Source organism: Diachasma alloeum, unplaced genomic scaffold (assembly GCF_001412515.2).
Source record: "Diachasma alloeum isolate Michigan unplaced genomic scaffold, Dall2.0 Dall_scaffold_00208, whole genome shotgun sequence".
Taxonomy (NCBI): Eukaryota; Metazoa; Arthropoda; class Insecta; order Hymenoptera; family Braconidae; genus Diachasma; species Diachasma alloeum.
In genome coordinates this window covers 166144-176433 of record NW_021680373.1, presented here as the reverse complement: position 1 = coordinate 176433, position 10290 = coordinate 166144, and positions in this window count along the sequence as shown.

Here is a 10290-nt window from a genome sequence, read left to right as displayed (position 1 = left end):
ACACGCGAGATTTTTAGGGAGAAAAATGGGGAGGGAAAGCTTTCCTGGAGATTTGAGAGAAAATTCAGGAGTGGGGCGGTAAAACGGCAGCTCTTGGTTGAGTTTTCGAGGAATATCTCGGAATCTAAGGGAGATAGAAAGATTTTTGTAATAACCTTTTTTGTAGATCTTAAACCGCTCTGCGAAAAAGGTTATAACGAAAATTTTGCTATCTGTCGAAGATTCTGAGATATTCGTGGACAACTGAACAATAGTCAACAGTGATTTCAACTGTTTTGCATTTAAAAATTGAATATTGCATTCGATCTACGGGAAAAGGATCATGAAGTTTCACTGGAGGGAGAGGAGGATTCTCTTAAGTTCTCGTGATGACGAGTGAAAAAAAAAATATCGATAAAAAAATTTCATAATATTCACAAAAAATTCATAAAAAAATATTGGAATACATTTTGTTGGAAATTTAATTTTGAAAACAATTTTCTTTCAATAAATAATGTTGTCTTTTTAGAGGGGGATTATAAAATGTTCAATTTTACTGAAAATTCAATAGAATTCAAAAAAATTTCGGCAGCCGGAAAAAGGGAATTTTTTAACTTAATCGAATTTTTTATCAAAGCTCAATTAATTGAAAATTGCAGAATATAATTACCATTTGAATTAAAAATTCAAGAATATAGCTTCCATCCATTTTTTAATAAAATTATAGATTTTTAGCAACGAAATCCATCGAAATTTCAGTGGAACAGTCACTTCGTTCATTTTTCCCTTTAAACACGAATAAATGACGTAATTAATTTGTATTCTACTTGATTTTAACGAAATGCCCCAATATTTTGTTATCACACGAGTGACATAGTTTGTCGACAATTCATGAGTTATCATCAGATTGATAAATTCACAAGGGAAATACAATGAAAAATCATTACGCAAATTGGTAATTGCAAAATTGAAATTCAAATCAATTTTCATGTTGAATGATGAGTGGAAAATTCATTCCTGGATGAAAAAATGGGGGAGGACTGGGAATGGGGGTTCATGAATAAATTTGCTCCTCCCTCGATTGAGGAATTGCATCACGTGTTGTCTGTTATTGTTTCCGGGATTCCGTGCTTCATCAACATTTCTCCGGAACGAGAGACCCGATCGTCGCGCGGTTTTTCACGGTTGACAGGTGCGTGTCAATGTTGATACTGCCCGAATATCAGAGAAAAAAATATTCTTGAATTGAAAACATTTTTTTATTGACTGCAAAAGAATTTATCTTTATCAGCAGATGGAATCGTCATTGTATTCCCCAATGAGTTGGGATTTCACATCTTAATTATTTGATTTTCTTGATTTATGAGCGGATTTAGTGAAAAATTTGAGAATTAATTTTATGTTAAAAAATTTATTGAATTCTATTGAGAGGGGAAATCATGAAGTTAGAAATTTCACTGAGAATTCAATGGAAATTTTCATTTTGAGGGGTAGAAAGACGAGAATTCTTCAACTTACTTGAATTTTTAGTCAAAACATGAACATTCAATAAAAAACTATTTTCAATTTTTAGTTGATTGCAAACTTATGAAGTTATTTACCTGAATTTTCCGAATTTGTATTTTTTTAATGGAATAATTGATCTGAAATTTATCATTTTCATTCATGTTCGCATCAAATTGTCAATTTTCAAATTATTTCTATACGATTTCTATAGGTTTGATATACGACCCACTCCCCCATGTATAGAAATATTTCTTATGGAGTTGCGACATTTCTCTCCGTTTTTCTCTGACTGTTTAGACATCTTTCGCATTAAAATAGAAATTTATGGGAAAATTTATGTATAGAAATAATTCGTACAGAAATATCCGAATATCATGTACGGAAATCCTATAGAATTTTTATACGCAATCGGTATACAAAAATTTCCCTACGATTTTTTCATACGTGGCACCCCCCTAAACCCCCACTCAAACCGCATTGAAATTCCCCAAGAATGTCCGCGCACATCTGCTCATAATTTAATGCAAAACAAAAAATAACAGACACAAACTGAAATACGTGTCAGCCAAGCAAAAAAAAATACAGCACGTACAGCAGTCTGATGTTGGTGAATGGAGAGTAGCACGGGGGACTGGAAAGCGGGACGCTTGATAAAAGTGATTCGTTATGCCAGTGAACAGCGATAAACCCGAAAACTCTGTTCCGTTGTTATGTGGAGCGCGTTGTGACGAGTTCTGGATGCAGTCAAAATATCGCATACATCCGGTAAAATGTTTCGGGATTATTATCGGTTGAAATATCAACCCCGCGCCATTTTATTCATGAAATTCTCGTGATGCATCGCGCACTATTGACTGTCGAGTAGAGCTATTCAAGGTCAAAAGCCTTTGTCGAATTAATCTGCTGGCATTTGAAAAGGAGACGAAATATCTTTGCAGTTCGCCCTCGATTCCATTGATTCGCGCATAGAGCTCATTCATACTCCCCCCCATTCCCTGTTTCATGTGACTTTTAGCTCGATTCACACACAATCTCGAAGTTTTTTTTTTCACTCATTCAAAGCAGTCACAATAATTCTGTGAAAAAAAAATGGGGCAAAAGTGGATGTGCAAGTTTTTCCAAGCGATTACGAGCCCGAGGGGCTTTCTGCCATTGTCAAATGTCGACGAGAATTCAATTGAAGAAGTTGGGTTGAGTGATAATTTATTGCGATATGCGGGAGCTCTCTCAACAGAATTGGATGAAGGTGCCTGATATAATTCACATTTAGCCCAACGGCGGAAATTCTCACCCTTTGTACCGAGACCACTTTTTTTATTCCCTTTGTTGGACTCGAATGTGGCACAAAGAATTTGTTACAGGGGCTGATTCTCTCGCTTGGAATGTCAATGAATTGAGCTTTTTAGTTACAAGTATCGGCGTTTTTTTTTTGTTGGAATGAACGGAGAGCGGGGAGGGACTAGTTGAATGTGGGGATGCAAACGTTTGAGTGATTATTATTTTGATAGAATCGGGTGGGGAGAGGTGAATGGGATCTGAAGGGTAGGATGCAGATGGATTTGAAATAATTTTCATTTTCATTTCAAGAAAGGTGAGATAAAATAAATTTTGGTTCATTTCGTATTTTAATATCTCCGGAACTAGTGCGACGATTTTTGTGAATCGGAGCTCATTCTTAAATATGGAAGAATACCTCGAGAGTGAAAAACAATGTTTCCGATTTTGCTCTAGCGATCTCGAGTTATTTACGAGTGGAATCAGTTCTTTATTCTACTAGTTATTTTATTAGAATCGTTTAATTCTGAAAAATACTATTTGAAATGACTATTTGATGGCATCTATCTGTAATATTTTTTTTCATCGTTTGAAATAATTGACTCACATTTTCTATTTTTTATTCATTGAAATAGTGCTATGAAATTCGCAATACTATTTCATTCTCTATTTTCATAAAATAAAATGGCAAATATTCAGTGCATTTCAGGTTTCGAAACCTGAAATGAATACAATTAATGAATATAATTATATATTTTGTTATACACAATTAAAGTCAATCTTATTTTAAAATCTGAAAAAATCCCTTAAGGGTAAAAATAAATACTTTAAATTCCTAAAAAAATACCATTTGAAATGAATAATTGACGCGAATTATCTGCAGAATTTTTTTCCATCATGAAAAACACTACTACACATTCAAATCATAACAATTTTCGATGATCAAACGAGAAACAACGGAAATAATTAACAAATTCCGTTTCGGTTCTCCAAAATATTCACAATTTTTATTTTTTATCGATTGAAATAGTGCAATGAAATTCACAATACTATTTCACTCTCTTTCTGAATGAATTGAAATCAAATATTCCATCAGTACATCGTCTTCAGAAACTAGAATAAATAGACTAATTCAATTCTTGAGAGCAGTAAATCTGAAATAATCAAATAATGCACAGAAAGACGATCCTAATATTTACGATCATACTTCATGAATTTACCACTTCCCCCAGTATCTTTTCACCCAGCTCCTCAACACGAATGACGTTCGCATGACTACACACGTGCCTTTGAGCCGTCAGATGAGCGGAAATGCGACACAGTCACGCGATATTATTCCATCCGAAAGGTTTCGCTGGAACAACTCAAAATCACGGGATTGCGTTCGACAAAGACAGCCGAGAGCTTTCACCGGGTCACGAGGGGACGCACAAAGGTTCTCAGATATATTTTTCCACTGAAACAGATTCGCGCGCTCTCGCGCGCACTGGTCTATCACCTCGTTTACTTACTTGTGAGGAGCTTTTTTTCTTCATTTAAATTTCTAATGTATTCAATTTTGTGTACTCATAAATCCATTAGAAAAATGAATAATACATAGAATAAAAATTGATCAATGATAAAGATTAATGATAAATGAACAATTAATGGATAATTTTCTATTTTTTTTTAATGTAAGAAATTTAATTTTTGACATTTTTCTACAATTTTCTGAGAAACCGCAGAATTTTCTAGGGTTTCTAGTATTTAGAACCCATATCCGAGTCAAAAAATGGAAGCGAATTAAATTTATGCCGTTTTGGACAAAGACAGCCGAGAGCTTTCACCGGGTCACGAGGGGACGCACAAAGGTTCTCAGATATATTTTTCCACTGAAACAGATTCGCGCGCTCTCGCGCGCACTGGTCTATCACCTCGTTTACTTACTTGTGAGGAGCTTTTTTTCTTCAATTAAATTTCTAATGTATTAAATTTTGTGTACTCATAAATCCATTAGAAAAATGAATAATACATAGAATAAAAATTGATCAGTGATAAAGATTAATGATAAATGAACAATTAATGGATAATTTTCTATTTTTTTTTAATGTAAGAAATTTAATTTTTGACATTTTTCTACAATTTTCTGAGAAACCGCAGAATTTTCTAGGGTTTCTAGTATTTAGAACCCATATCCGAGTCAAAAAATGGAAGCGAATTAAATTTATGCCGTTTTGGACAAAGACAGCCGAGAGCTTTCACCGGGTCACGAGGGGACGCACAAAGGTTCTCAGATATATTTTTCCACTGAAACAGATTCGCGCGCTCTCGCGCGCACTGGTCTATCACCTCGTTTACTTACTTGTGAGGAGCTTTTTTTCTTCATTTAAATTTCTAATGTATTAAATTTTGTGTACTCATAAATCCATTAGAAAAATGAATGATACATAGAATAAAAATTGATCAATGATAAAGATTAATGATAAATGAACAATTAATGGATAATTTTCTATTTTTTTTTAATGTAAGAAATTTAATTTTTGACATTTTTCTACAATTTTCTGAGAAACCGCAGAATTTTCTAGGGTTTCTAGTATTTAGAACCCATATCCGAGTCAAAAAATGGAAGCGAATTAAATTTATGCCGTTTTGGACAAAGACAGCCGAGAGCTTTCACCGGGTCACGAGGGGACGCACAAAGGTTCTCAGATATATTTTTCCACTGAAACAGATTCGCGCGCTCTCGCGCGCACTGGTCTATCACCTCGTTTACTTACTTGTGAGGAGCTTTTTTTCTTCAATTAAATTTCTAATGTATTAAATTTTGTGTACTCATAAATCCATTAGAAAAATGAATAATACATAGAATAAAAATTGATCAGTGATAAAGATTAATGATAAATGAACAATTAATGGATAATTTTCTATTTTTTTTTAATGTAAGAAATTTAATTTTTGACATTTTTCTACAATTTTCTGAGAAACCGCAGAATTTTCTAGGCTTTCGAGTATTTAGAACCCATATCCGAGTCAAAAACTGGAAGCGAATTAAATTTATGCCGTTCGCAAAAAAAGAAAATGGAAGAAATTGAAGTTAATGAGATTTATGAAGGTACATGATGAACGAAAAATCCAAGAAGGAAGAATTAATGAATTCGCGCATGATAAACATGAGAAAATTGGCAATTATGACGCAAAGAACAGTTTGTGAGTCTGAAGAATTTGAAAATGTTTTGAGAACGTATTTTTAGCGACTAACTTCACTCTACTCATTAACCAATCAGAATTGAGGATTAACAGTCAGGTGATTTCGAGACATTTTGATACAAAACAACTTCACGAAACTATCATCATATATAAATACACAAAGAAATGACAGAAAAAAGGAAAAATGACCGCCAATCAGTGACATTTCGAAACGTGACTCTCCAATTTTATAATTTTTACAGTCGACTCCCACTATTAAAGAAAAATCCTAATTAAGGGGGATAACGGCCAGTATTTTCTATATTATCTACCTCCTAATGAACGAAACTTCCCGATTGAAAGAGATAACGGCCCGTAAAACCCGGAAGTTAACGGCCTTAAAAACATAAAACGTAGAACATAGAGAAAAAATAGTAGATTATGTCATCAGGCGATAAAACTACTATCTCACGAATATGACTTTCGTCTCGCCTCCAACTCGGATTATAATCCCATTCACCAGTTAATGCATTAAAATCGCGGATTATCCGTGTCAATAACATAAATATAATTCTGCCCAGAAAATTTGTTTCAAATTTTAAAAAATGCTCGTAATTCCACCCAAAATTTCACTATAATTTCTTACGGAACTCACAATTCGCTCACCGATTACGGAATCGGCTCAGAAAATTTCGGTGACGGTATCGTAATTTTTCACAGGAGATTCAGAACGCTCTGGAAAAATTCCGTGACAGTTCCGTAAAATTTCCTACAACCACATTTCGCTCCGGAATGAGGGAAAAGATACGTAATTTTTATTGAATATTTCTCTCCGCGTGAAACCAATTTTTCCTCAGTGTAAGATTCGCGATGCGAATCTCCTGAGTGCCGTAATTCGATTAATAATACAGTCGAGCTCGTCTTCTTGGTTGTCCAAGAAGTTTCGAGTCCAGCTTAGGAGACCACGTTGGACCAACGAGGGGCAAGGATAAGTGGAGTGACACGAAGCTGAAAACTACCCTCGAAGAGAGGCATACACTGTTAATTCTCCAAGTGCGTCCTCCAGGGCCTTTACAATTTCTCACTCCACTCGGGGCTGTGAAGAGAGCTTTCAACGCTGTTTCTACGACTCCCGGGTTATTTATTACATTTAATAGACAGGAGGTGAATAAATTTCGTGGAGGCCTCTTGCGGCAGTTGAGGGGATTATCTTGGATCTTGTACTATCAGTCCACTCAGAAAAAAATTATAAATTGAAGGAATGCTGGTGAATGCCGTGGTGAAGTGGAAAAAAATGACAAAATGGAAGAGAAATTTCGTTTTTTAACTGTGAAGTTGTCTCTGGATTTATTTCAAGGGAAAATATTGCGAAAAACTTTATTATAATCAAATTACAGAAACGATTATAAATAAAGTAATGTTTGAAATTGTTTGAATTAATTATTTCACATTAAAAACTGGACTTCTAAAACAAATTTTTTTTTTAAATTTAAATAAATGTTTTTTTAATTATAAATGAAATCATTGTTCACAATGAATTTATCAATATGAGATAACTCTTCATATAGAAATTAAATCGTCGGTTCCAAATAACCAAAATATTTCCCTCAAACTAAATAAATAAGGTTATCAATTTAAAAAATTTTTTTAAAATTATTCAACCTAATAGAAAAATTTATAAAAAAGCTTCATGACATTCAAACGCATGTCCCTGAGTGCACTTCCATTACCAAATAACCACTGCATTCCCCCCTCCCTCACCCTGACCGCACTCACCCCCAAAAAAATTGCAAGCGACTGTATCTTCGATACAGCTGTAATTGCACGTGAATACGTCCATGGTCTCTCCTTCTTTCTTGAATTCCCTAGAAACGCCTTGCGTTCCCTCGAATTTTCTGGAAACTCCCCGAATTCTCTCGAAATTTTTAGAAACTCCTTAATTTTTTTCGAAATTTCAAGAAACCTCTCGAATTACCTCGACATGTCTCGAATTTTCTAGAATTCCGATAGACGGCGCTGCGCATAAGGATCGTTTCCCAAAATGACCCCCATATTGAAACCATAGACGTATCCCCGTCAAAAAATCGTAAAACAACTTACGGATGTGACACACGCCTCAAACTCCTCATGGACATGGTCCTCGCCCTGGATCGTCCTGGACAGGTTGACGTACCCCCAGAATTGACATTAGCACTAGCACTCGGGGTTGTGTGACGCGTGGACGGGGGTGCATCGTTATCCCCCGTGGCCACGGCCACCCCCGTTACTCCCGTGGTAGCCAGCACTGCACGCCGTAAGATAGGGCCCGTGTATGCGACCCCGAGGGCCAAACGTCGGACTATAACGCGTACCAGCCGACGGGCCAGACGCACCCCTGCGCCACCCACGCTGATAAATTAACCTATTGCCCCACACCCCTTTAACAAAGGGGGTGGTGGCGCACGTTTTCAGTCACCCTTGATTACCAATGTAAAAAAAAAATCATTCCACGGAATTGAAATAATTGTCTTTCAGTATCTTCTCCCCGACGCACTTGACTGTTTGTCGGTTTTATTTATTTATTTTTTATTTTAATCACTTGATGTTGGGTATCTCTTCATCACCACTGGAACGATCAGTTTTTATCATCCCTCGTAACATCCAATTCGCCGGAGCATGCTGAAAGCAAAAAATAGTGGAAAAAGTTAAATAGAGTGTGAAAAGGGGATTGAGGGGATGACGATTTTTTACTCTTTTATTTATTTTTTTTCTCCCTCTTTCTATCGGATCCCATGGAGAATCCCATCGTGAATTCGACTTTATTAAAAACGGTAGTGAACCGGCAACCCGACCGAAGTCAGTATCACTTCACTCGAGATATCGACTCTCTCGCGCGTTGTACGTGAGTACTCATACGTATTTCACTCCCGGGCTCCTCGATATGTGATTCACGTAGGGATACACCTACAACCCACAGCGAAATATCTTCGTATACTGTTACGCGAATGCTTCACGCTGTACGTGGTATGGGGAGGGATGGGTTTTTATTAGGCGGCGAGGTTCGTGGGGGGAATTTAATGATGAATGGAATTTTCGAGTTTTGAAGGGTGGGCGGGGAAGGGGGATCATTTCTGGATTTGACGAGGTTTTTCGGTGATTTATTGCGCGTTGTGGGGGATTTTTTGGGAGTGGAGGCATCATGTCTAGAAGATTTTTCAATTTTTGGGGGATCGTTATTTACTTTTTTTATTTTTTATTTTTTATCGTTATTCGGGAATTTCCATTGTTGGAAATCCGTGACAATTGATTTTTTTGAGAATTGATTCGTGATTTTTGGGAATTGTGTGTTTATTCTATTAACAAGTGATTTGAAGGATTCTTTGTGCTGAGCATTCAATTTTCAATAAACAATTCTTTTAAAAATTTCATTCCAAATCCATTCGTCAATTATCTGACTAAATTTCTCGAATTTAATTTTCTGTGAATTATTTATTTATCTAGTAAACAAGTGATTTTATAAAAAAAAATTCTCCTGATATTTAATATTCACTACATTAATTATTTATTTATCTCATGAAGAGATGATTATGAGAGAAAATGTTCATAAAATTTTTCGAACTGAATTGAATGCTTCACGAATTTAATTCGTAACAAATATTCTTCCAAACATTTAACTCTCTCTTTGAAAAATTTCCCAAAAATTCTTTTGTCAGTTTCAAAATCCCTCGACGTTCAACGTAATAGGAAAACTACTTGTTCACGTTTTCCCACTTTACGGCGACTCCAGCCTCCACTGCCCAAGCGAAGCGAATCAAGAAAGAATCGCTCATTAATCTTGCCCTCACCCATTTAAATCCTCCGAGATGAGTATCACCCCGACGGAAGTGACACCGATACCAATCCGCGATAATCCCGCAGTAATAATTAGCAAAGCCAACCACCCCCACCGTATAATTCCCACCCTCCCTAATTATGCCCGATAGTTCTCCGATCTCTCCAACAATGTTAGCGACACAGCATCCACCGTGTGGGCAGTTTCCACATACATAGGAAACAGAGAGCCGTGGCTCCTCGTAACACGCGGATACGTCGACACCGGCTGATCTCCCTGGAGGTGGAGCCCAATGCTAATCGCAGTGCCAGTGTTAAGGATCGATAAGTCCAGCAGGCAATGATGTAACATTACACGGCAGAGTTTCCCAAATTCATGAATTCTTTCACCCAGTGCAGAAGAGGGTAAACTTGACACTTAAATTTCGTTTTATGAAGAATTTAATTAAACTCGTAATTGCAAAATTTTTAATTATATTTTGACGTGAGAACAACATACAGACTGAAATTCTGGGGGATTTTAACATTTAAAAAGCCAAAATTTTCATTTCTTTG